Source organism: Ostrinia nubilalis, chromosome 21 (genome assembly GCF_963855985.1).
Source record: "Ostrinia nubilalis chromosome 21, ilOstNubi1.1, whole genome shotgun sequence".
NCBI classification, from domain to species: domain Eukaryota; kingdom Metazoa; phylum Arthropoda; class Insecta; order Lepidoptera; family Crambidae; genus Ostrinia; species Ostrinia nubilalis.
In genome coordinates, this window is record NC_087108.1 from 10,179,916 (window position 1) to 10,206,240 (window position 26,325).

The 26,325-nt window shown below is 35.8% G+C and overlaps 1 protein-coding gene across 1 annotated transcript in view; it reads right to left on the bottom strand.

Moving 5' to 3' along the window:
• The window catches only part of LOC135082360 (uncharacterized), a 127,594-nt gene extending 101,672 nt beyond the window's left edge, over window positions 1-25,922 (bottom strand). The window contains exon 1 of the mRNA XM_063977153.1: window positions 25,719-25,922. The gene's annotated coding sequence lies outside the window, so the exon portion shown is untranslated. The remainder of the gene's footprint in view (window positions 1-25,718) is intronic.
• Between the last annotated feature and the right edge of the window lie 403 nt (window positions 25,923-26,325).

The following is a 26,325-nucleotide window of genomic DNA, read 5'->3' on the forward strand; positions in this document are numbered from 1 at the left end:
AGGAAGAGTTGACCAAGCGACGGATTTTTAAAACGATCGAATTTCAGTTTTATTGGCATACGAAATTGCTGCCCCAATTAGGCAAACTTAATTAATATTCGTATACGATTATGAATTCGTCTGCTTTTGGAATACTTCCCCAAGACTAAATTATTTGGTATTTTAGGATACAGTTCCTAACTATTAGAAAGTATATAAAATACCCTGAAAAGGGCCTCTACATAACTACAGACTCTATGACGGGACTATTCCCACCACTCATTCCCACCGCTGCAACTCCTGTGTAGTCAGGATCTACAGCTTGACCGCCAATAAAAACCCTACCAGTGAAGGTCAAGACTATGACATGATACCACATATTTTTGTTGCTTTACACGTTTCATTGAAATTGCTAAAAAAACGGAATAAGCTAAGGAGTTGATCCTGGGGTCGGCTTTACATATTGGCCCAAATGTTGGCCCCAAAGCCACTCGTCCAATGTGTAAATCTAGAAGATAGTATTGGCACCCATAGACAGTTTGACACCATACCCCTATAATTCGAAACCACAACTTTTTTAAAAAGACCCTTCATTCTGGTCTTAAAAACTAAATTAATTTTAAATTACCTGTAAATTACGATTTTTGTTCGCATTGTAATTGAAAAAAGTAGTTTGATTGAGTTGACAAAATAGTGACGTCACTTGCTTGTGGTGCCATACAAAATCTATGGGAGAGTTTGGTTTTGACAGTTTTAAAAAGTACGTCAATTGATTGGTGGTGTCAACATGTCTTATTTTCTAGATTCACACGTTGGACGAGTAGCATTGGGATTGGGACCAATAGTGGTTCCAACGTGTAGAGACCTAATAAATATGCTGCGTGTTCGTCCCATATCCTTAAGCTAGTAAGTAGGGGGCTATCCTACTTTACAGTTGGGTAACACAATACATTTTCGTGCTAGTAACTGTGGCAAATCTGTACGGTGCATTCTACATATTAAAGCAGCCTGCAATACTCAATTAGTGGTTTACCTTAGCCCTTTCTATTTCACACTAACCACACACTACACTTTACTCTTGTAACCGAACTTACTTCTATCCATACCTACACTATCCTTAACACACACGCACACACGCACATACTATTTGATGTCTTATTTGATGTCGAGTGTAGTTTTAAATTATTAAAATTATGTACGTACCCACATAATAAATGTAAATCAGTAACTTTTATGAGGTGGATGGCTGATCACTTGAGATACAGGTGTCATTACCTAGTTCAGGTGTCAGCCCACCATACCCAATATTTTACTGTAAACTAGCATAATTATAATTACGTTTTGGAATGAACCTTGTTTGTATACGGTTACGGTGAGAAATAAACGATATTATTATTATATTATTATCATCATCATCATTTCAGCCAAAATAACGTCTACTGTCTACTGCTGAACATATCTCCCTCCATGATTTCCACATTAGCCGGTTGGTAGCGTCCTGCATCCAGCGCCTTCACTACCTTTAAGAGGTCGCCTGTCCATTATATTTTTTCTATATTTTCCATACTTCCATACTAATATTATAAATGCGAAAGTATGTCAGTCTGTTACTTTTTCAAGCTTAACTATTGAAAGGATTGATATCCAAGTAAAAAGAGGATAAATAATTTCCATCTCATTTTCAAAGGGGGGACACGCCTGCGAAAGTCTTTAGTGACAGGTTCAAATTCACGCAAGCTAAGTCGCCGGCAAAAGCTAGTCTTAAATATTAGCTGAGAAAACATGATTTATAATCTCTTCCTACCCATATCTCCTTCCGCGTACGTTTGCAAAAATACTGAATTAATTAAACACCTTCCCCAATTCGTTTACCTTGGACTTGATTTAAGAAGCCTTTGGAACATTCATACGTAGCCAAAGGAAGTGCTTAGCAGTGTTAAATTAATTATGATGTCAATTACATCCTCATTATCTACCGCTTTTAATTATAGCGTCTGTCAGACAACCGGCGTTACTATGACGTTTCAATGGGTTTCCATATGAGTGCTTAATATCCAGAAGTTGGTAGAGCTAGCTATAAGTGCCCTAAAAGGGCTACATACAGGAAAATTTGAATTTAATTGTTCGGGCATCGAACCTGCGACTTCTTGCATTGTAGTCTGATACGTGAACAGTCATTATAGTAATGATAAAGAGGTAACTTTGTAGAAAATAATATAATAATAATAGTAATAATGAGCCCCGCAGGGCAGCTTTGTGGCGAGCTGTTGGTGAGTAGCGACACCACGGGGCCAGTTGTTAACCCGAGTGCTCCCGAGAGTCGGTCAAGACCCTCGTCTTCGGCTTGCCGAAGTGGAATCCGAGAGGGTCTGCAGGACTTTCACCTCTGGCTTGCCTTAACCGGCCGGCCAGAGTGGAGTCGCTAGAGCTATATGCTCCAGGGGTGGAAGTGTTAAAGGGCATAACGCCGCGAGTAACCTCGGAGAAAGCGCAGCACACCTCTCTACACCCCTGAGCTGGCAGACGCCAATGTTGCCCCTCAGTCCGGTCTATACGACCCATGACGCCAGGGGGGGCCCATTTAGTCGCTGGCTAGTCACCGCCTGCCATTTTTTCAGTCCGAGACTATGAACCAGGCAGGTGACCCGTAGTCTCCATCCATAGCCCAGTAACCAGTCCATCCATCCTTCATCCATAACCCTAGTCCATTGTCCAATAACTGCAATAGCTCCTGTGCACAGGCTGGGGATGGTCTCTGGCTACATCCCATGATATAGTCAGAGACTAGATCCAGCATGTGCACCACTTTCATTTTTGTCTATTATTTTGCGCTTAAAACGGCCTCTACGTGTTGGATCTGTATCCCCACGCAAGCCTTATAAAGGACCGGGCCACTTTTGACCCGTGAGCTCCAAAGCGTACAAATGTAATAATGATTTATTTATTTCTCGCACAAAAATACAGGATACAATACATTAAAGAAAACTCATTAATGAGTGTGATATCTGAAACTACTGAAATTTTGAAAATTCTTTCACTGGTAGAAAATACAAAATTGTTGAGTTAAATAGGCTACTTTTTGTGACAGACTGGAAATCATGCGGGCGAAGCCGTGGGTACTTGGTGGACAGACGACCTCATAAAGGTAGCAGGAAGACGCTGGATGTAGGCCGCTACTAACCTGTCAATCTGGAAATCATTGGAGAAGGCCATTGTTCAGCAGTGGACTGTAGCTGAAATGATGATGATGATGAAGATGAAGTCGTGTGTAAAAGCTTGCAACTAACAACATAACTGTCTTGAGTGTAGCTTAAACTTAACACTTGAGTGTAGTTTCATAACAGGCCCTAGTTTGCAAGCGTGATCTACCGGGTTTTCCACTCCAAGTCGAGCTAAGTAATTGGCCAACCAAATAGACTGTGCATATTTTAGTCTATGACATAATGACGTCTGTTAGATGACACCTTTGTTATGTAAACGACAATGCGTTAAGCAAGCGTTTTAATATAACTTGATGGGAAATTGGACTTTGAACGAAATAGATTAAGATCATAATTGTGTTAAAATTTTAAGCAAAACAATGCTTCAACACCGTTTCAGGAAATGAATGCTTTGTCTGACACTTTTAATTTAATGAATTTATCATTTAAAGAACGTGTTCTTTTACTTTAAGGCTGGGTTGCACACTTGCACCATCTTACTTTAACTTTGACAAACGTCAAAAATCTGTTACATTCCATACTAAAAACGCCAGTTAACGTTATAGTTACGGTCAAAGTTAGGTGGTGCAACTCAGCCTAAGAACGTACAAAATCACAATCACCAGAAAAATATGTTCAGTGTGTATAAATAGGTACTCCATGTTTAGGTATGCACTGAAAAAGTTGGTCTGACAGCTTTATTAGGAATGGCCATAAATGATGTCACCGCATAATATTGTGAATTCCGTCAGATTATAATCTGACGTCTTAGTTAGATTACAATCTAACCTAACCTATAACCCACTGTTAGTTTTAACCATAAAAGAATATTTAGACGATAAAATTCATTAGCGATGTACCTAAACTATAATTTTCTATCTATGATAAAAAGAAGCCTCCTCTCTTATACATTTTTAGTTTGCAGCGCCCAACAGGGTCCTTAATGATCTCCAAATATAACTATGTAACACCTAAATGTACTATTAAGGAAGCAATAAACGTATTGAGTATTGAGTATTGAGTAGTTACAACCTCACGCGTTATATTATAAACTGACGGAGTTCACAATTTTACGTTAACTAAACGCTATTGCGCTATACCAGTATTATCAGTATTATACTTTTTACCGATAAATACCGGTAATCCGTTCATAGAGCTGCCCATCCCGGCGACCTGCGACACAAATCACGGCACCCAACGCGAACCGCCATTGTACGCCTCTAGACGTAGCTATGCGGAAACGATCTACTTAATATCGTTATTTATCGCTATTTTCTATAGTTCTATTGTTTTTCTATCAATTGTTAAGAGCTAGAAAGAATTGCATTTAATTTTGTCCTTTGTTTTTCAGAGCAATAAAGGTACGACACAAGGATGAACACAGTTTTGTTTTCCTTTCTTAATGCACTTTTATTACTGATCAAATTACAGCAAGAAAACTTCTTACTTAATTAATCTGAAGATGGGAGTAACTAAAAACTTTTTTTCAGCTTTTAAGGTGTTTAAAAAACATTTCGTATTAAAAATAACCTATTACAGCGCATTGGTCAAGTATATTTTTTGTTTTGATGTTTAGTTACTCATGTACATAAAGTTGTGTTCAACACTTAAATCTACCCCTTTGGTACATAAAGAATTTTGTAAAATTAAAATATGTAAGTAAGTACATAAAAGTTAAAGGTAGCAGGAAGGCGCTGGATGCAGGCCGCTACCAACCGTGCGATGTGGAAGTCATTGGGGGAGGCCTATGTTCAGCAGTGGACGTCCTGTGGCTGAAATGATGATGACATTGAGGGCTATCGTTTTTATACTTAACAGTTGGCACCCCTGGCGATTGACAGGACTTTACTCTACAGTGGCGCCATCTTGATGAGTGCAAATGCGATAGTCCTCCTACCACTTTAGCGCTCACAAGTTGGCGCCACTGTCTTCGCTACTAGCAAGTGACAGGACCTTACTCTACAGTGGCGCTAACTGGTGAGCGCTAAAACGATAGCCCTCTGCGAACTTTTTGGCCATATTGGGTGTCACGAACTATTTGACGCTGATTGTACATACAGTCCTCGTTATTTTACGGTGTACTTACTGAAAAAGACCCGTTCAAAAACTTAATAAACGTAAATGCCTGCTTAATTTTTATGTCAATTACAGTACTGCTTTCTCCAATACAAACAATAGTGTCCGACCGAAACTAGTTTTACGACCGAAACCGAAACCGAAAACGAATTTCGGCAACGGTGTCTATTTCGGCCGAAACCGAAACCGAAACCGAAACTTCCTTACAAGGCTCATATTTTGAGGGAAAAATAAAGAAAACGATATTATAATTAGTCAGTCTTAATTGTTTTCTCTTTAAATTGCATTAAAATTGAACTTAAAAAGCGCCTTTTTACTCTAAAAGGTATCAAATTATGTATTAAAAAAGAAAAAGAAGGATTTATAGTCTAGATTTTTTTTAATTACTCGCAATATTCAGGACATCTACATAACCCGTCCCATGGTCGGGTCTTTTACCTTAATAATTTCTCAAAACAAAATTGGTAGTAGGTAGGTACGTAAGTTAGTATCTATACTGTACTTGCCACTTGGATACCTTGGTGATAAATACTAAAATGAACTTTGAAACCCTGAATCCATAATATTATCACCATGAAATGCACTATAGTCATTACTAACTACCTAACTAATGTTTGTTTACATATAGCATTTGCGAATCAAAAAAATAGGTAAGATTAAACTTGATTTTACTTTTATCAGTCATATTGAATATTTTTTTGATCTTAACTACCCGCTCTTATGTTATAACGACATAAAACGAGATAAAACTTACCAAATTCAAAATAAATCACTCGAAAATTCGCCACCACAACAAAACAAAACTAACAGCAAACAAACAAGCGAGCGAATCACGACATTGGCTCTGATCGGATTCATCTACCCGCTCTTATGTTATAACGACATAAAACGAGATAAAACTTACCAAATTCAAAATAAATCACTCGAAAATTCGCCACCACAACAAAACAAAACTAACAGCAAACAAACAAGCGAGCGAATCACGACATTGGCTCTGATCGGATTCATTCATTCATTCAACGCGCCGAACATGACCGATAACAGCGCGGAAACTCCCGAATGCACATTCGGTTTCGGTCGTAGTTTCGGCAAGTTTGCCGCCGAAAACGAAACTAAACCGAAACTCGTGTTTTTACCGAAACTCAACCGAAAACGAAACCGAAACCGAACATTCGGTCGGACACTACAAACAAACTGTTGGCTGGACGGGTAACCTTTCTGATAACGGCATTACATACGAGTTAATGGTAAAATTCTAGATTTTTGCTCCAAATTTCACGGTTATACAGGCTGATAACACGGCCATCTTGGAAATTAAAAACATATTTGCGCGGGATGGATGGGAGATGGAACTGTCATTATTGAGGTTATTGGTTGTCTGTGACAGCTATTGTTGAAAGATTGGAATAAGAGATGTGCTTACCTACTAATTCTAGATTATATTGATCTACTTTACTTTGGAATCGCGTTTGATATTATCAGCTTCATCATGACAGAGATAAAATTTTAATTCCTGTAATATCATTACAGGCAACAATTTTTATTAAAAGCTTGTGAAAAAAGGCGAGTTATTTACTTAGGGGAGAGGGGGGCAGCTTTGGACAGGGGCAGCTTAGAACAAATGAATTTAAAAATCACTGGTTTAGGCTACAATGGTATAAATCATAATTTATATTGCCAGCACTAATGCGCATAGCCGTCACATCTCATTTTTAATATCTAACTGTAGGTTAACCGGCAAAAGTGGTTTTTTGTTTTTGACTGCCAATTTCGCACTTTTTTATTTTGGTTCTAAGGATTTTGTGGACGTAGTTTTATAAAATAGTAAGTGGTTTGTTTACTAATGGAAGTTTAAATAGTTTCAATGAAGATTTGATAAGAAATTGCGATATAAAAGTATGTTCCGCTATAAAATTTATGTTTTTTTCTGGAAATATACCCATGGGGCAGCTTTGAACGAAATGGTTGGGGCACCTTTGAACTTTATAAATTTTCTTTTTTAAGTGGTATTATGAAACCTTAAGTTTTCTAATACTTCGTAGAAGGTTTTTACATAAAAAATAAGCAGATTGCTTTACTGTGACAGATAAAATTTCAAGCTGGGTGAAGTCCGGGCAAAAGCTAGTTTTATTAGTTGATTGATATTTTTTAAATTATGCAGTTTTGTCTTTGATGTGTCATTAAACAGAAAGTTTATTAGTATTTAGTTAATTGATATATCTTATTTTTACTTTTTTTTTAATAATATCACTAAGTTTTGTGTTACTTTGTACAGAGTGATGTAAAATAAAATAAACATGTTAAATTGATCCCAAATGACACTGATCATTTAAAATATTGTTTATTAATTATTTTAAAAATACACATTCATAAATATTCAGTTTTATTTCATTGAAAAAAATACTAATTCAAAACTGCCCCAGGCGTGTTCAAGGCTGCCCCGACTACGGGGCAGTTTTGAACGTTTACAGGTCTGTGCAAAAATCTAAATATCTTAATAAGCGTTCATGAATAATTAAGAAGAACATCATTATTTTGTTGTGTGATAACCATGACCTCTATCTAGGAAGAAAAAATTAATGAACTCGTTCAAATTTGGAAGATATTTAATAAAGAATGAAAATTGTTCAAAACTGCCCCCCTCTCCCCTACTTAATGTAAGTAATATATTTTTATGTTGTATGAAGGAGCTTTCATGATCATACAGTTAAAACCTACAAAACTATTACCTACAAAAAGATCGAAATACACGCTGACAAAGTCGCATCAAACGCTAGTTGTCATTTAAGACAAACTAACTATTATACTATTTTGAGGTTTACCGTTACCGCTAACAATTTCAATTTGCGGTTTGTCGTATCAACCACAGATAAGAAATTGGCACTTGATACATTCCGATGACAAAGGGATCCAATTATTAATCGTTATATTTCAATTAAGTACCTACGAATAGATAGATATGTACTTACAGTATTTTTTGCTATTATTTAGTTAAACAATAAAATGTTTATTTGAAAACGATTCTACTAATCGTTTTCTGTATAATCGATTCTTATTTCAATTGTATTGTCAATCGATTCTCGTGTGAAATTATTTGCGGTTATGAAATTATTGAAATGCCATCGATTATAATGATTTGTAAAGCTTATGTTTATGTTTGTTTTATTTTATTACATATTGCACAATGATCTGTAGACGATGGATTATTTATATGACGTGAAAGTTTTGTAGAAAGTAAAGAGTCGTACAAAGACTTCTAATTTTATAGAGAGGTTGTGCTGAATTTTCTGTGACACAGTGTTTATTCTAAACAGCTTATCTAATAATGAAGAATCAGAGATTTTATTTTTTATTTTATTTTATTGAGAAAACCAACAGCGTATTTATACAAAATATAAAGAGATAAAATATAAAAAAGTAAAGTTACGATAAACGACTCTACCTACGCCTAGTACTATGCCCATTGCCCACAAGTCCTAACAACTAGTTCGATTCCCGTTGACAGATAATGATACTTTAGGGCAGTGTTTTTCAACCTTTTCCATGACACGACCCCCCCCCTAGTATGAAAAAAAAATAATCTGCTCGCTTTTTTCATGCTTGTTACCAAGATGTTGTAGGAACCGAATAATTCAATCCATACAATATTTATGCATTTGCTCAATTAGATTTCGGATAAATCTATCTTTATAACTTTACTGTTTTTATTACTGAGGTAGATTTTAGGACCTCCTACGACCCCCCTATAGAGGCTTGGCGACCCTCCCGGTCGAGATCCACAGGTTGTAAAACTCTGCTGTAGAGGATTAGTAACGCGCTAGTTCATCATAGCATCATAATAATTCCAAATTGTTTAAAAAACACGCACTAACCAAACTCTACGAAACACAACTATGTTGGATAACGCAAAAATAAGTCCCACCCACGAACTGTTTAAAATTAACTTAAACCAGTTTTAACTTAACTTAAAAAGCAATAACCACGGACTATAACTTCCATAATGCATGCTTGTGGTTTATAATAAGTCTGATTTCAATCAAAATATTTGCTTCCTTAATTAACAGTAATTAGATTTTTGATAACAATAACTTGTAATTTTACGTGCTTTGTTTAACTGGTTCTAATACATCTTCATCAGAATCATTAAATTGCTCATTGTTATTATTATTAATCATTTAATAGAGTAGGTAAATATTTAAATACCTATTTAATTTAATTTACTTTTAATTATTTTTAAATGGGTCGACTAGAGGTCGTTGGCATTATGTGCACGCCATATCTTATTTTAGGCAGGAAGGGGATTATTTTAAAGAGTTTTTCACAAGAAATAACTACTTTAGATTTACTGTATAAATGTAACTAAATGACTGACCATGACCATAATATACTATGTAAGTGACTAAAGTAGGGAACGGCATTCCAGTATAAAACAACACTTGAATTTTCAAGTAGTGATAATAGGTTTTCTTTCAAATTTATTTTATAAAAGTTGTTAGAGTAGTAGAGAATTAAAGGCGACCAGCCAGATGAAAGTGAAATGTACCATCAACTCTATCATTTTTATCTTTACAGCAAGCTGAATTGGGTAGTCCCTATTAGTAGCCCCATAAGCATCTAAATCAAAACTCATATAACATAACTACGACTGTACAATAAACATTGTTATACCTTCTTTAAGTCGTTTGTAATAGAGTTCAAAATCTTGTTAATTTATTCTGTGCAAGAGTTCGCGGTTGAGGTAACCCACATGGTATTGTTCTTGATATTAAAAACAAAAGTAAATCTGCCCCAAATGCCCCAATGCTTTACTTTTCTTACTCATGCTCTACATTTTTAAATGTTATTTAAATTATTGTTCTTTTTATTATAACAAGCTCTGTAAAAAGTTTCTAAAACACAACCTCTTTACCTATTCAATGAGTATGTGTATAATATGAGGAATTGAGGAAGTTTGTACTTCTACAATTTCACGGTCTTGAATCCATTATTTTTAAAACCACTCTTATTTTGCTAAAAATAAAGAGATCTCAAACTTAGCTACTAGCGATGCGCTTGCGTGAAGGACCTCTGCTCAAAAACAAAACACAATCAACAAACAACACGCAACTACATAATAATATCTAATAATAACATCTTACCTTAAAACATTAAAATTCCAAATGTACCTACATGCATCCTTGTGATTGCAGGTGTGCTTCCTTAACAGGGGCCTTGTCCTTTCAAAGGCAGAGCCGCAAATGTTTAAGGAAGACATGCAATACTTATTTAGGCATCTAATGCAATTTACAAATGGCCAAAAATTAATACAAATCGCACTTTCATTCCATAATCGTGTAAGTATTACCACGACACCATGTGGAGTGGCATGGCATACCTTTTCGCTAACATTGTAAAACTTGTATAATTTAGTTACCTAATTTTGTATGATGATACTGAATAAATCTTTTTTCTTTGTTTTTTTTTTATTATACCCACAACTTGGGACGAGGTAAAAGCGAAGGAGAAAAACCAGCTTCACTTGGAATCTTCAAAGCTCTACCATGCACCCGCTGGGAATCGAAACTGGAACCTATGAGTCTGAGAAGGTAGGTTTCACCATTGGGCCATAGACGCCGCAGAGTTCTTCCTTTTGAGGTTGTCGGTCCATCGAGCAGGTCATGTCATAGATCTCAAGTTTTGAGCATATTTTCAGGACTCTATCTGGGGTGGGTACGTCTTCGAACATAGAGCTTATTTAACTTATCCAGTTTATTTCTGCCTGTAGCAGGATGTCCATCTTTTAGGCGGTCTTCCATAACTTCCATTGCCGCGGTTGTCATTTCGGGGTCTCCATTCCAAGGTATTTCTGGCCCAAGGATCAATTTTCATTTCAGTCTTTAATATCAATGCAAGCCGTAAATAAATTACCAACCATATAACACTATTTAAGATAATCGTGCGCATGATTTCTGATGCAATTACGACATCGCTCTGCAAATATTTAAGTCGAGCGCTCAAATTTTCTGCTTTGGTTCATTGCACAAGCTTATTTGGGTATTCGTCGTGCAAATGTAGACTTAAGCAATACCGAACTATAGTTTTGTTAATGCTCATGCCAATTTCCGAAAACGGTAGGAGTATTGGGTCATATTAATGCACGTTTTATGTATTTAAATTGCCAGTATTCGGTCTGAGTCGTTTAGATAATGGGAGTACCTATGCATATTAGAGTACACTTGCATTTTAGATTAGGCTATTATAGCATCATTGTAGAGCTAGTTTGAGGTTGATAGAGACTCATTGGGAGGAATGTAAAGCCAGTTTTAGGCAAACAGTTGTTCCTCAGTCTGTTTACAGGCTTATTAGTAGAGACACGATTAAACAGACGTAGAGTTTAGATGAAATCCCTAAGAGTAATGAGTCTGAAGTATTCCTCGGAACATTGTTTACGGTTGTACCAGTTGTACTTCTGAAAATACCTTCCAATTGGCCAATATGCATTATGTTGGACAAAAAGGCTTTCCTCATTTTACACAATGACCGGTCCTGCGCTGCCCGCGGCCAGGCGCTTCTTTCTATCGACCTTCACCAGGTCATCGGTCCACCGAGTGGGAGGCCTTTATATATTTTTTTTACTTTATTTAAACAGTCTCGCACTCCGATTCATACCACCTTATATTAAGAACTTACATTTATTAAATAGTATCTTGTAGATACAATAAAAACACTAGTGTTAAATTGCCACTTCAGTCTTCGCATGTTTCTAGTCAATTACGAGTCCAAATTCGTATCATTACTTTAATCTTATCAAACCACGTCCATTTATAAAACAAAACAACGAATGAAGCAAATGGAATCCGCCGCGAAGATGTAAAGTTTAGCGTATAACACTTACCGAAACACCTTCAACTGAAAATGAGTTGTAGCACGCCAGGGGGCTATTCTGATGTCACTCGATAAAATGATTGATGCGCTTTGATGATATTTGCCGATTATCAAGCTGTAGCAGGAAGGCGCTGGATGTAGGCCGCTACTAGCCGGTCATAAAGGAAATCATTGTAGAGGCCTATGTTCAGCCGTGGACGTCCTGTAGCTGAAAAGATGATGATGAAGCTGAAGTTGTAATAAGTTTCAAGCATTTTAATTATTTGAAGATAACGTAAGACTAGCAACATCCACGATCATACAAGCACGACCACCTGTCATGAATGTAACAACGACTGAGAAGAAAAATATCTTTTACGCATGTTTTTTGTTTATTGTGAAAATCAATTTATGAGTGAATAGAATATGAATTTTCTTAAATTTAAAGTTATGCCTTAATTATTTGAAGACTGTAATGTTTACAGCAGTCGTTTAAAGCTATGGCGACGGCGAGTCAGTAGACAACATTATTCAACTCGCACGCGACATTTATCGTGCATTACCGACGTCGCCTGCATGTGAAAACACAATTTATTCGAACACTGTTTTGCTATTACATTTTATTACTCTATTTGTGATGCAACTTCGCCTTGAACTTTCTTCGGAAACAATGAACTGTGTATCGCATGATCATGATCATGATTGCATGATGATTACCGCCAAAACTGAAGGAACATGATAAGTAGACCACCAGCTGTTAGATATGATTAGGGTTTCTGCTCGAGCTTTCTCGAACTCGAGAAAACTCGAGAAATTTGGCCTCATTCGAGACGAGAAAAAATTTACCGGAGCTCGAGATTTCTCGAGTTTCGATTTTGAAGCTTTAATATTCTTGAAAGCCTATTTTCTTAGACAAAAGTAAGTTTTTAATTATTTAATAGGTTAACGTTGCTTTTAGAATGGCCTAGTCTTTCCTTTTTTAACTGATTTGATTTCCAAGTAATGATCTCAATCGAAACTAATAATGTTCACCTACGAGTATGCTATGTTTATTGTTTGTTTAACTGAATGATTTAAAGACCGAAAAATTTGTTAACTGTCTGTTAGGTTAGGTACTCTTAAATACGTTTATTCAAGTCGTTATCTTTTCAATTTTTTTTTTATAAATGTAGGTTTATGATCGTAATTTTGCTATTAATTTGGACTTGTGTTTTTTGCAAAACAAGTGATTCAATTGTAGCTCCAGATTATTATTATTTATCCTACGTTACGTACCTATTTTGTTCCTTTAGTTAATTACTAAGTTATGATTATTAGTTTAATAATTATGAAAGATTTTTTTTTTTGTTTCTTTCCTTACCCAAATAAATGGTACTAAATTTTAATATTGATTGTTGTGCAATATAAGTAGGTATACTTATTACATTTAAAAACCTGTGTTTTTTATAAAATTTCAACCGATTTCAGCAGTTTTAATTAAAAGACTCGAGACCCGAGAAAACTCGAGACTTTTGCCTCGAGAATTCCCGAAACTCGAGAAAAAAAATAGGTCGAGAAATCAGAAACCCTAGATATGATCATTAGCCATATATTTCTAGAGGGCATTTAATTTAACATTTGACCTCCGAAGGGCGGAGTATTAAGTTAGGTAACCTTATAAAGGTGAGTAATACGAAATCTAACAATGAATAACCAACTTTCTCTTTTGATTTACTAGTAAAGGTTTTATTGGCTATTCAAATTCAAATAGTTTAAACACTACATAGGCCCTTACTAGGGCATTTATACACGTCCCAAATATAGCTTGCCCTACCACCACTTCGGGAAAACATATGGGCTGGTGCTGAGAAGTGGCGGAAAAAACTCTATCACCTTGGTTCACACACAGATAGATGCCACCCATAACCATAGAGCATACATTTTTTTCTTTAGCATTATGCCATCATCATCCATCAGCAGTTTATTTCTCCACTGCAGCTCTGCAGGAGCACAGAGGCAGAAGGAAGATTTTTTTTATATTAGTGCTACTGAAATGCACTTGCAACTAGTTCTAGAGGTTTACTCCATAGAAGGAAGGTTTGGCCCTACACTCTCCACCCTGGCCAGACGGGTTGAGGAGGCTTGTCCCCCTAGACAAGTTACAAAACGTGATATTTTTCGATTCCAAATAGCTTCATGAAGCGAATTAACTTCATACAAAAAACGCGTGAGGGACGCGATTTCAGAATTAAGACTGTCACGTTTTATACCTTGCCTAGTTATGAAAGTTTTTATAGATACCGAATCTTTTCTCATTAACTTAATACTACGTGGAAATACCTAATACACTAAAAATATGTTTACTAACATCTGTAATTGACCGAAAAGCGGTCAACGGTCAACAAAGTCGCGGACAGACTTTAGTGAATAAATAAATGTCGTAAATATAAGTACGAAAGCCTCAGTGAATGTTATAAAACGTTTTGAAAGTCAGTACAAAAGCTAGAAATAAAATGCAAAGCAAATACCCAGCTAAACAAATTAAAAGAAGATCCGCGGTAAATGTCAAGGTGAACGGCGAGAATCGGCAAGATGTCGTTGCTAAAACAAAAATTGCGCGTAATATCGGCGCCGGAGCAGGTATAGGTTGGCTCGCATCTGCCGGTGATCATTAAACGTTGAATCAACAGATACTTAATACATGCTTATTTTAGTCACAGATTGACTAACATTACTAATGGGCAGAAAATACTATTAATACGTCTTCTCAAAGCCTAGACTTTAGGTTACCTACGTTTTCTAATGTGGGTAAATAAAAGTCAAAGTCAAAACTTATAAGGCCATTTCTTAGGCTTACACACGTCCCAAATACCACCACTTCAGGACAACATAATGGGCTGGAGCAGAGAAGTGGCGGTAGAAACTCAGTCACCTTTGCCTTGGTAAAATTGTAATTTCGCTATCTACGATTCCTTCAGTTAGACTGGAAGTCATAACTTCCTTCCTACCAATCTAAAGATTGTTTAATCGTTCTTTCGCTTTCGTAGTTACTTATTCTTTTTATGTGGCAACAAAGAGAAGTTAGCCAGTTCCTCTTTATGAAGAATCTGAGTGAAGCTCGCTTCTAACCTCGACCTTAACCACTTTCCATCAGGTAAGATACAGGCCTACAGTTTCCTCGTTGTGAATAAAAAAAATAGGAAAAGTCTATTTCCTCACATTTTTTTTAGAGATGTTAATAAAATAGGTATGCTTATTAACAAAATAGGAGCGGCGCTTGACCTGATAAATAAATTAAACTCTACAATACAGTGTGAGTCACGTTAAAGTGCACATATGAAAATAGATGAAACTAGACCTATTTTTATCGACAAAAAACAGGTCAAATTTTTTTTGAGATTTTTTTTAAATTTTTCATGGAATTTTTTTTCTTCCAATTACTTATTGTAAAGAAAACGTAATAACTTTTGAACTAAGCGGTATATCCTGATAAAATAAAAACAGTAATAATGATTAATAACAGGTGATACTAAAAAAAAACATAAAATACACAAAAAAGGCCAACAAATAAAAAAAAAATGATACTTTTTGAAAAAAATCTGCTTTTGAATTCGTGTTTTTTTGGTTATTTGATAAATTTCTCCAAAAAATGCCCCTATAATAGGTGGTTTTTATAACTTTGTATTATTCTCTATCGTATTACCTTCGTAAAACTAAAAATCACATGTCTCTATCCCTATCACAACGTCTGCAATGATCGTTTGAACTAAGCCTCTCCGGGCGCGCCATTCAACGCTTCGTTAACAACGAAACTAAAAATGGCTCAAGATTTGTAATTTTGATAAAGACAAGTTAGATTTCAAATAAAAACAAAAGATTTCGAAGTAAAATAAGCATTTTAGTTTAAATAAAAATTGTCCCTACATGTAGCGGAGAAAAATGTTGTGGCAGGTCTTTGTTCAAACGATCATAGCAAATGTTGTGATAGGGATAGAGACATGCGATTTTTGGTTTTACAAAGATAATACGATAGAGAATAATACAAAGTAATAAAAACCACCTGTTATAGGGGCATTTTTTGGAGAAATTTAGCAAATAACCAAAAAAACACGAATTTAAAAGCAATTTTTTTTCAAAAAGTATCATTTTTTATTATTTGTTTTCATTTTTTGTGTATTTTATGTATTTTTTTAGTATCGCCTGTTATTTAGCATTATTACTGTTTTTATTTTATCAGGATATACCGCTTAGTTCAAAAGTTATTACGTTTTCTTTACAATAAGTAATTGGAAGAAAAAAAATTCTATAAAAAATATTAAAAAAAATCTTAAAATTTTTTTGACCTCTTTTTTGTCGATAAAAATAGGTCTAGTTTCATTTATTTTCATATGTACACTTTAACGTGACTCACACTGTATAATTATTCTCAGATTCCAATCAACCTTAAATCGTCACCATTTAATTCGTGTCAGGAATTTAATCCTTTAGCACACGTTACCCTATCATTAGCGCGTTGATTTGCTATAGTCTTATGTTTTTTGTTTCTTCTTCATGCGCGTGAGTCGATACAGAGTGGACCAAGCGGCCATTGGAATAGGTATATTGAGTGTCAAATTGATAATAAATTGTCATGCGCAAGTCTGCAGTGCTGTGGGATTTTAAAAATGGATTCAGAATTGTTGTTGTTGGTTTCTTTCTATGAGATCCGTATATTTTCCAGTCGAGAAAAAAATAAGTAGGTTTAAAATTCAATAGAGTCAAGAAGCTGAATAGGTATATTACTTTAGGCTTTTTGGCCGTGAGTTCCAAATGTGATATAATGTGAATCTTAATTAATAAAGTAATAAATATGCCTGTAAATAAGTCCCTATGCGCAGAGCATAGCCTCACAACAACTCAAGGGTGATTCAAACCATGCTCTACCAGTACCACACGGACCCAGTGCAGATAGCAAATTCTTAAAATGTGCACTAACAGTGTATTGTATAGTCGTCGATATCAGATTCTTAAATTGATTACCTAATTAAGCTACCAATTAAAAATTACGCAAGATCCGAAGCATCGAAAAATAGAGAGTTAGAATATTGGTCTTCAACTCATAGCAAATATACAAACAACGTTGCAAGTTAAACATTGTATCTTATGTAGTTGGAACAGGAGTGATTTTGCAATAAAAATGTATATCTTGATGTGCTTTCGACTATATTAACGGTCAGTGAGGGCGATCGACTATGTTTAATATTTATTTAAATTATAATAATATCGTCAAAACTGGAAATTCGAGGTTCAGGTCCGTATTAAGTATCATAAGCCGGAGGCCACAGCGAAGGTAGACGATTTAAATGATCTCACGTAGGTTTTAGCCTGTTTAAAGTATTTTTTATTTTTAACTTTGAGTTTTTAAGCCTATGCGTTACTTTAGTACTTATTCGTGTATTTTTCATCCCCTGATGTTTAACTTTCCTCCGGGTCAAGCTTGACCTTCACTGGTCGGGTTTTTATTTGCGGTCAAGCTGTAGATCCTCGCTACACAGGAGTTGAGTGGTGGGAATGAGAGGTGGAAATAATCCCGTACCCCTGATGTGGGAATTGAAACACATGAGTATGTAATTAAGGGCTTCTGTAACTCTTTTACCACCATACCAGGGAGAACCCCGGACGAAACCAACATCTATACCTATACGATAAAGATTTTAAACTTTCGCGTTCCATTTCAAACTAAAATAGAAAGAATGACACGGGTCATAACGCGACATTTAAGACTGAGTAACATTATTGCGTTAAGACCCGTGTCTGACTATTTTAGTTATCTTTACGATAAGTAAAAGCGCTTCTTTAACTTTATATCTACTTAAAAGAAAATTCAAACTAATAAGTAGTAAAAGTCAGCCAATCATCGTCCAATAGAAACTTTTCAAAAACATTGTGCCTCGACTCAGGGCTTCAAAGTCCAATCACAGACAGTCAACTTCTGACATAATATCCCTACTACATCGACGCCAATTTATTATGTCAAATCGCAGTAACAACTTAACAAACCATCGATGAGAGACGCAGCTGATAATAATACTCGTCTACCAGGTGTATCAGGTTTGGGGGTCAGCACTTTCACGACGCTTTTTACATTTCGTACGTACGTAATATATTTTGAATTAGATATCTTAGACACTTCGTCGAACTTCCTGCATTTTGTTCTGATTTTAATGTCGTTGCGGATTTTAGAACTGGTGATCTCCCGGATCTAGTATTTATTGCAGATTGGGTTTCATTGGCGGTCATTTACGTACCTAAGTAGGTACTAAGTATTCTATGAATAAAACGGTAGATGTTTTACCCTAAGGTACCTCTTTTATAAATTCTAAAGTAACTATCTGCCTATCTTATTCCTTACTTTTCAGTTTTCACGCCTAAAAAAAGGGGCGAACTAAAGGATAAGATTACACAGGGAACTAATCATTTTTCAAGTAAAGGTTCTGGTAGTTATGTATGCTTTAGCAAGAAATAAAGCAGTTTGGATCACGTGAAGCTCGATTTAAATATTTTTTGTCACAGAAAGTAGTCAAAACCGCGGGAAGGTGGTTTAGCGATATTGTGTAGCGACCAAAAAACAATGCGATCATGAATGTCACTTTGTCTAGAGGAGCTAAGAGCTAGACATGTTTACGATATCCGTGACGGCATGCGACCGTTGTTAATGTGTGATGTGAAAGAAACAAAAATATTGGAAAAGTGTGTTTTTCATATGGCATTTGTCTATGGCTTTATTGTCATCATAGCCGACTAGCGGGACTATTCCCACCTCTCGTTCCCACCGCTGCAACCAATCCTGTGTAGCCAGGATCTACAGCTTGACCGCCAATAAAAACCCAACCAGTGAAGGTCAAGTTTGTCCCGGGGAAAAGTTAAACTGTCATTGGACCCACAACGAAATTAATCAGAAGAATATAGGAGTTCGAAGTAGCCGACCGTCGGCTATGGCTATAGCGATGGAGAATACGAGAAGTGCAATTTTCGTTCTGTATGCATTTTGTTCTAGCTTATTTATGGTAGACTGATCTTAGTTGTGGATTAGTTCTCGTTGAATTCCGATGCATCAGCGATAGGGATTAAGTATTAGGTACACCAGGTTTTGTTAATAGGTAATGTTATAGACAAAATTACTAAGATAACAATATTGTAAGGAGTAACTTGTGTAATAGAGGAAGTATAATTACAGATTAACTGTTTACAGGAGATGCCATATTATATGGTATGCTTAATTTTCCGTCGTTAAAGATATAGGTAAGCTAGGTCAGTGTCAAATAGTTGGTGACACCGAAAGTAGCCAAAAAGTTCGCAACACGTCTCTGTTACAATTGGATTAAGGATGTGTTGGTCACTTTAGGTGCCACGAACTATTTGAAGCTGACTGTACTTTTTTTATGCATAACAAGGCAGGTATTTGACCACAATCGCACCTGATGTTAAGTGGGATGCAGTCTAGGATGGTACATATCTGCCCTGTAAGTGCCTACCTATTCACTCTCGCCTTGAAAATGTCCGGATTATAGTTTTCGGGAAAGACAGCAGCAGGCAACGAATTCCAGTCCCTAGCTGTTCGCATTATAACTTGGATAAGTAACATAAAATAAATGACAAAAGTTGTACACACCTTGTGTGTTCTTTACTTTTTTTCAATTCTATTTTTATTGTGGTTTTCGAGGCCTGTACAACGTTATTAGTTTTCTCAAAGATTCCATGGGCATCATCACCTACCACAACAATGTGTAAGAAAGCACATCAAGCTAAAACCTAGCACCTTAAGTGGTCGGAATAAGATTGAATTTGCAACGAAACTGTCAAGTCTGAAGTGCTGTTGACTGCATTCAAAGGCAAGGTGTGGCGAAACTCGCTAAACCATAACATATTGGGTTCTGCGGTTTAGTTCAAAATAATATCTTATTTTATGTGACAACAAATAAATCTATGTTACACAAGTTCATCATCATGTACCTATTCATGCACCTACTTAGATGTACAAGTCATTTTTCGCCCCCGTTCTGGTTAAAAAAATCCCATCAAAAACAATACTTGTCAAAAAAACCAAGTCTCGCAACTCAGTTGTTCTACGGTAAAAAGTTGTGAGATCCATGTAATACCAAGTCCAGGCCAGGAAATCTTTAACGTTTTACATAAATATATTGACTTGGCCATCGCACTAAATAATTTAATTTACACGTGTTTTCATGCGATGGCCAAGTCAATATATTTATGTAAAACGTTAAAGATTTCCTGGCCTGGACTTGGTATTACATGGATCTCTCAACTTTTTACCGTAGAACAACTGAGTTGCGAGACTTGGTTTTTTTGACAAGTATTGTTTTTGATGGGATCTCATTTCTTTTTGTATTTTGTAGACAGCAGTTATGTATCTAGAAAACTGGACCGAAATTGAAAAATTTTACTCGACTTGGCGGTTGCACTACCGTGCCCCCAAATCTCATTTCTTTTTGTATTTTGTAGACAGCAGTTATGTATCTAGAAAACTGGACCGAAATTGAAAAATTTTACTCGACTTGGCGGTTGCACTACCGTGCCCCCAAATATTTTAGTTTTTCCTTGATTCATACACCAAACACTACTTATATTCCAAATTTGAAGCTTCTAGGTCTGCTAGAAGTGCCTTAGAGTTTTGATGATCGGTGAGTCAGTGAGTGACAAAATTAAGTAACTTTGACCCGTTATAATTCTTAAACTACTGGTTCAAATTGAATGAAATTTTAACTATATCGTGTCTTTACAATGTCTGCATAGCTAATGAAAATTCAGCCTTCTAGTTTTATCCACAACGAAGTTACAGGCAGTCGAAAATGGCCTGAATTGCTTCGAGAAAAGGATGGTACGGCCGTGCCGCTTTTTTGCTCGACTTGGTGGGGGCACTGCCGTGCCCCCAGATCACAAGAGTGAAAAATAGGGAAAAGGATTAGTTGCTGAATTTATTTTTGACCCCTTTTACCTACTTATCAGTAACATCATAAAACAACAGAAAATGCCCTGAAAAAGGTTTTAGTAAAATAGGCTATGTTTTTTTCGATCGTTCGTTCCTGCACTTCCAGCCAAATGACGTCCACTGCTAGACAAAGGCCTCCCCCAAAGGATTTCCATGTTAATAAAAAAATGTTTACAATGCCACAACAGGACTCTATCTATTTTTTTAACCAGATCAGTGTTTTATTAGATATGTAATTTAGTAGCTAATTATTTTTTGCGATATCAAACTTAACCTTTTTGGCGGCAATTGGGCTTATAATTCAAGCACCTTGCCGTGTTAATCAAGGCCCGAGTGGGCGCTTAACATAATAACTTAAACGGTAGCGGAAGGTCAAGACCGGACCTTTTTGGTCTAAGTTTTTCCATCTTCGTATGAAATAAAATAATTTGGATGATCGTTTTGATCTTATTTGTAGCTGTTTTACCAAGTAGACTGCAGTTTGAGAACTTTAGGATACTAAGAACATTTTAACCTAGGTATGTGAAACCAATACAAAACGCTGATGCCACGATAGCCGAAAGGTGAAGGGGTCGGACTATTATACAAGCATTGATTTAGAATACAATTATAGTCCAGTCAATAAAGCATTATAGATGGAAATCCGTGGAACACAATTTTTGACTTCTGGACTTTATTTAGACTAGTTAGGAGGTGAACATAGCAAAAGTCCCCGCCCTTAGCCCTTGAGCCGGCGGGGAGAGGGGGGTTTAAAGGTACCACTTTTCGGTTTTTTGCTTAATCCTCGGAAACTATGCGTCCTAGTGACATGACTACTATGAACCAAAAAAAGCTTATTCAATTTGCTACAGGTGAGATAGTCAAGTTTTTCTATATCTTGTATAGTTTTCGCGGCATCTGTTCTAGAAGGTCTTTAAAATTGGAAATTTTAATTTTGTCTTACATGTTCCCATCAGGAGAAAATCGACTAAATCAACATTAAGCAAACATTATAGACATGCGGGAGCATCTTAAGCCTAGTTTCAGGGAGGGGACTGTATCGTGCGTATATTTAGACGAACTATTTGGAGCCACTTTTGACTCCTCATCACTCAAAAAGTACTGTGCATTAACACTTCAAATTTGGCTCATGTGTTGAGACTTGCAAGATAAACATCAGCTTCAACGGTTCTTTAGGTATTGACGTTTAAAAATCTACATGGCTGACCTATAAGACCAAATTTCAACCACTTCCAGATGACCTTGAAGGTTCAAATTTGGCATCCAGATAGGTAGTTGTGTAAATACAAAGGAACAAATAAAAAACCAGTAAATTTTAACATTTCACAGGTGATAGATAGATTTTAGTGTCCTAAATGTCGATTTTTGAACGCCAATACCTAAATAACCGTTTGAGGTATATTTATGAAATTTGAAGCTGATGTTTATCCAGCAAGTCTCAACACATGAGCCAAATTTGAAGTGTTAATGCAAAGTACTTTTTGAGTGATGAGGAGTCAAAAGTGGCTCCAAATGGTTCGTCTAAATATACGCACGATACAGTCCCCTCCCTGGAACTAGGCTTAAGATGCTTCCGCATGTCTATAATGTTTGCTTAATGTTGATTTAGTCGATTTTCTCCTGATGGGAACATGTAAGACAAAATTAAAATTTTCAATATTACAGACCTTCTAGAACAGATGCCGCGAAAACTATACAAGATATAGAAAAACTTGACTATCTCACCTGTAGCAAATTGAATAAGCTTTTTTTGGTTCACAGTAGCCATGTCACTAGGACGCATAGTTTCCGAGGATTAAGCGAAAAACCAAAAAGTGGTACCTTTAAACCCCCCTCTCCCCGCCGGCTCAAGGGCTAAGGGCGGGGACTTTTGCTATGTTCACCTCCTAACAAGTCTAAATAAAGTCCCAAGGTCAGAAATTGTGTTCCACGGATTTCTCTCTACACCGTCGTTAAAGCATTCATTGACTGGACTATAGTATAATAGGATTCTTTAAAAAATACGATCAAAATGTACAAAAATGACAAATTATAACTTCGTAGGTAAGTAGGCAAGCTTTCTCAACAAATTAATTACTTTTACATTTATATTTTCTTTGCGAATACTTAGGCAGTCAATTTAATTAAAAAGCATTTTCCAAGCTTGATGGCTCTACAGAATTACTACTACCCATTCTTGTAACTAGGCATTTTCCATTTACATAACTTAACCATAATTTCAATAGGTACACAAACCGCTAATCAATTTAAACCCCTTTGTTTTCACTGAACCGGCGCGGGCGCATCAATGTAATGAATTAATGATTTACTTAGTTAAGTGGTCACTTTTTACATGTATGTAATGATGTAGCCCTTTTGTAACGTTGTCAATATGTCTGTTACGAAAACTATTTGTGAGTATGTAATGCGATTAAAAATCAATAGCACTATTGCAATGAACAAAGTAGGCAATATTTTAATACTTAACATTTACCAATGTTTGGATAACATATGAAAGAGATGATTGTTAAACGTATTTGGAATTCTATAGTTTGTAATAATTAGGTAAATGTAAGTACGTTAGGTACATACATACCTACCCTTTTTTAACATTTAATTTCAAGTTATATAATTTTGGGCGAACAAAACATATGAATGTAGGTAATTGTAAATCCTCTATCCAACAAAAAACTAAAAATTGAAATAGCTATTAAATTAATGGAATTATAAACTCATGAATAATGATAAAATCGGCATTTTCATTCGGAAAAGACCAGTTATAATAGCAATGCAAAAATACTATAGGTAAAAGTGAGATAAATACCTAAATCAAGAATGGCTGCTATGTCAATACTGGATGCACAAGAATATTTGAAAAGGCCAAGCATCTATTTCTGATGACATTCTAAACGATTGTGTTTACTAGAAAATTTACATTTAAATTAGTCATTATGCTTAGAAATGCAATTAATAATCAATATTGTTATTTTCCAGTTTTTTTTATAATAAAATCTTGTTGCACTTTGCGACATCAGTTGCTACTTATCTCGGAATATTATTATTAATAACGTCCTTGTTTAATTAACTCAATAAAAAATGTAGAATTAATAATTTTCTTATAAACTAACTTTTACTTGCGGATTGGTCTGCAATTTTGCATAAAACTTCATCATAGAAATAGGGCCTAGTTCTTCGGACATGAATAATTGGGCAAAAATATTATTGAAATTTATATAATTTAGCTTTATAACTATTGAAAGTTTTTAGTTTAGCTAGCACGTCATGATGTGAAATCTTGTAAATAGGTAAAGTACATAATTATCTTTTTCTTTTCATTATTTACAAGTTAAAATGTTAGAGTCAGCTCTCCTTTGTTTTAACTTGCTATTTTTCTTTTCACTGTTAGTTGTCTAGAAGAAATCTCTTTCAGCGACATTATTTTAACATTTCTACAAATTATAACAATATTGTGTACTTAACTACAAAGTGCCTGATTGGTTCACCGCGTTTGCAAATCAATCAACACAAAAATGCAAAATGTCAATATGACCGCGAATAACCGGTACTTACCATACCGGTGATTGTGGCGTAGACAAATAAATTGTGTTCTAATTTTGAATGCATTAATAATAACATGGCGGCAAATTGATTCAATGGAATGCTGGCTCCGGCGTCAGCTCTAATAGATTAGCTATGATGGACATGTGTCGGGATCATTTAACAATAGTTAATTATGTTATTAAGTTACTTCAATTAGTGTGGCGATGATTTATTTTGACTGTCAGCAATTTATAATTTTATACACAGCATTAAGTTAACAGATTAATAGGATAATTTTAACTTACACAACCTTTTAAGCTTATTATTCTGTAAATTGTGGGAACCACAAAGTGAAGTTAAAACTATCAAAGTATTTCGAATTTAGCCGTAAAAAAATAGTATTTCCGGTTTTTTTTTCCTTTTTCTACAAAATTTCCTTTTTTTTTCGACTGCGCCAGATGGAGGGTTATTCACCCTATGGCACTGCCATGATTGCTTTTCCAGCGCTTTTGGCCATAGAGTCAGGATAACTTTTTCAACGGAAGTTCAAAAGTGACGAAGGAATATTGTTAAAGAGCTTAGGTTTAATTTGTAAAGTTATTATCGGAGACAGATTAGACAGAGAATGTTATCTAACGACTAACGATGAAATGCATCGTTATTAACTCTACATCGTCGAATAGAAAACGTCTAAGGCATTAATGAGGCCTTTCATTTACTTTCATCTTATAACGAAGTCATTGGTATGCAAAGATTCATATTTCTCTACCAAGTTTAAGATTACTTAAAATTGTGGTGTAAACTTAAATCTTATTCGCAGTAATTAAGTATCTAGGCAATAGCATTCACAGACCAGCTCTGTTTATTAGCTAGTACCTATTAACCGAGATATTAAATGTATTTGTAAGTATTCTAAAACTTTTGAACTGAATAGCTATAAGAAGATAAACATACTGAAAATAATAATGCGATAGCTCAGAAATAAATAATTAATAATATCGTGATTCGTTTACAAAAATTATCAAAAATATCTTTAAACGCAAAAAGAGAATGTTAAAATATTTATGAGCTCGCACCAATGTGTGGGCAATACAAACAATTTCACCATCACCTACAAAAACAAGTAAACATACCTGTCGCGGAAGCAGCGAGGGAGAGTCAACCCGTTCTTCCGGACGATTTCCACTTTTCACATCCAATGCCTTTTCCAATAAAACTTCTTTCGTATCAACAAAAAACACATCAAACGTTGCTAAAAATAAAGTTACTGGCAACTTTAAAAAAGTATGTCATTGCATTCACCAAAAAAAAAGTTTTAAATGTTCAAAAGTTTGAAATTCGTAAATCGAACGTCACGGGATTGTTCCGGAACCGAGTGAGCGTCGCGCGTGCTCGCGGCGTGGAGGTCGGTTATCAACTAGTGAGCGCGGCGAGAGGCTGGGTGCGTTCGAAGGTTTCCGCGCCACTTGCCGGCGACCGGTGGCGTCTTCGGATGCTGACCGGTGAAGGTGCGCCGACGTTTCGCAAGGATTTTCGAATCTGACTTTAGGGTTGGCGCTGAATCAAATAGATAGTTCCTCTTCCGGGGACATTCCTCTTTTCCCACACCCATGGCTACCGATTCCAAGATGATAGTACCTACTCATGAGCTATGATACTAATCGCCATAAAGCCAGTATCCATCGGACATGACATGTCAGGGGCTATGCCCCCGGCTGTGGTAGAGAAGGCTTTGTCCGG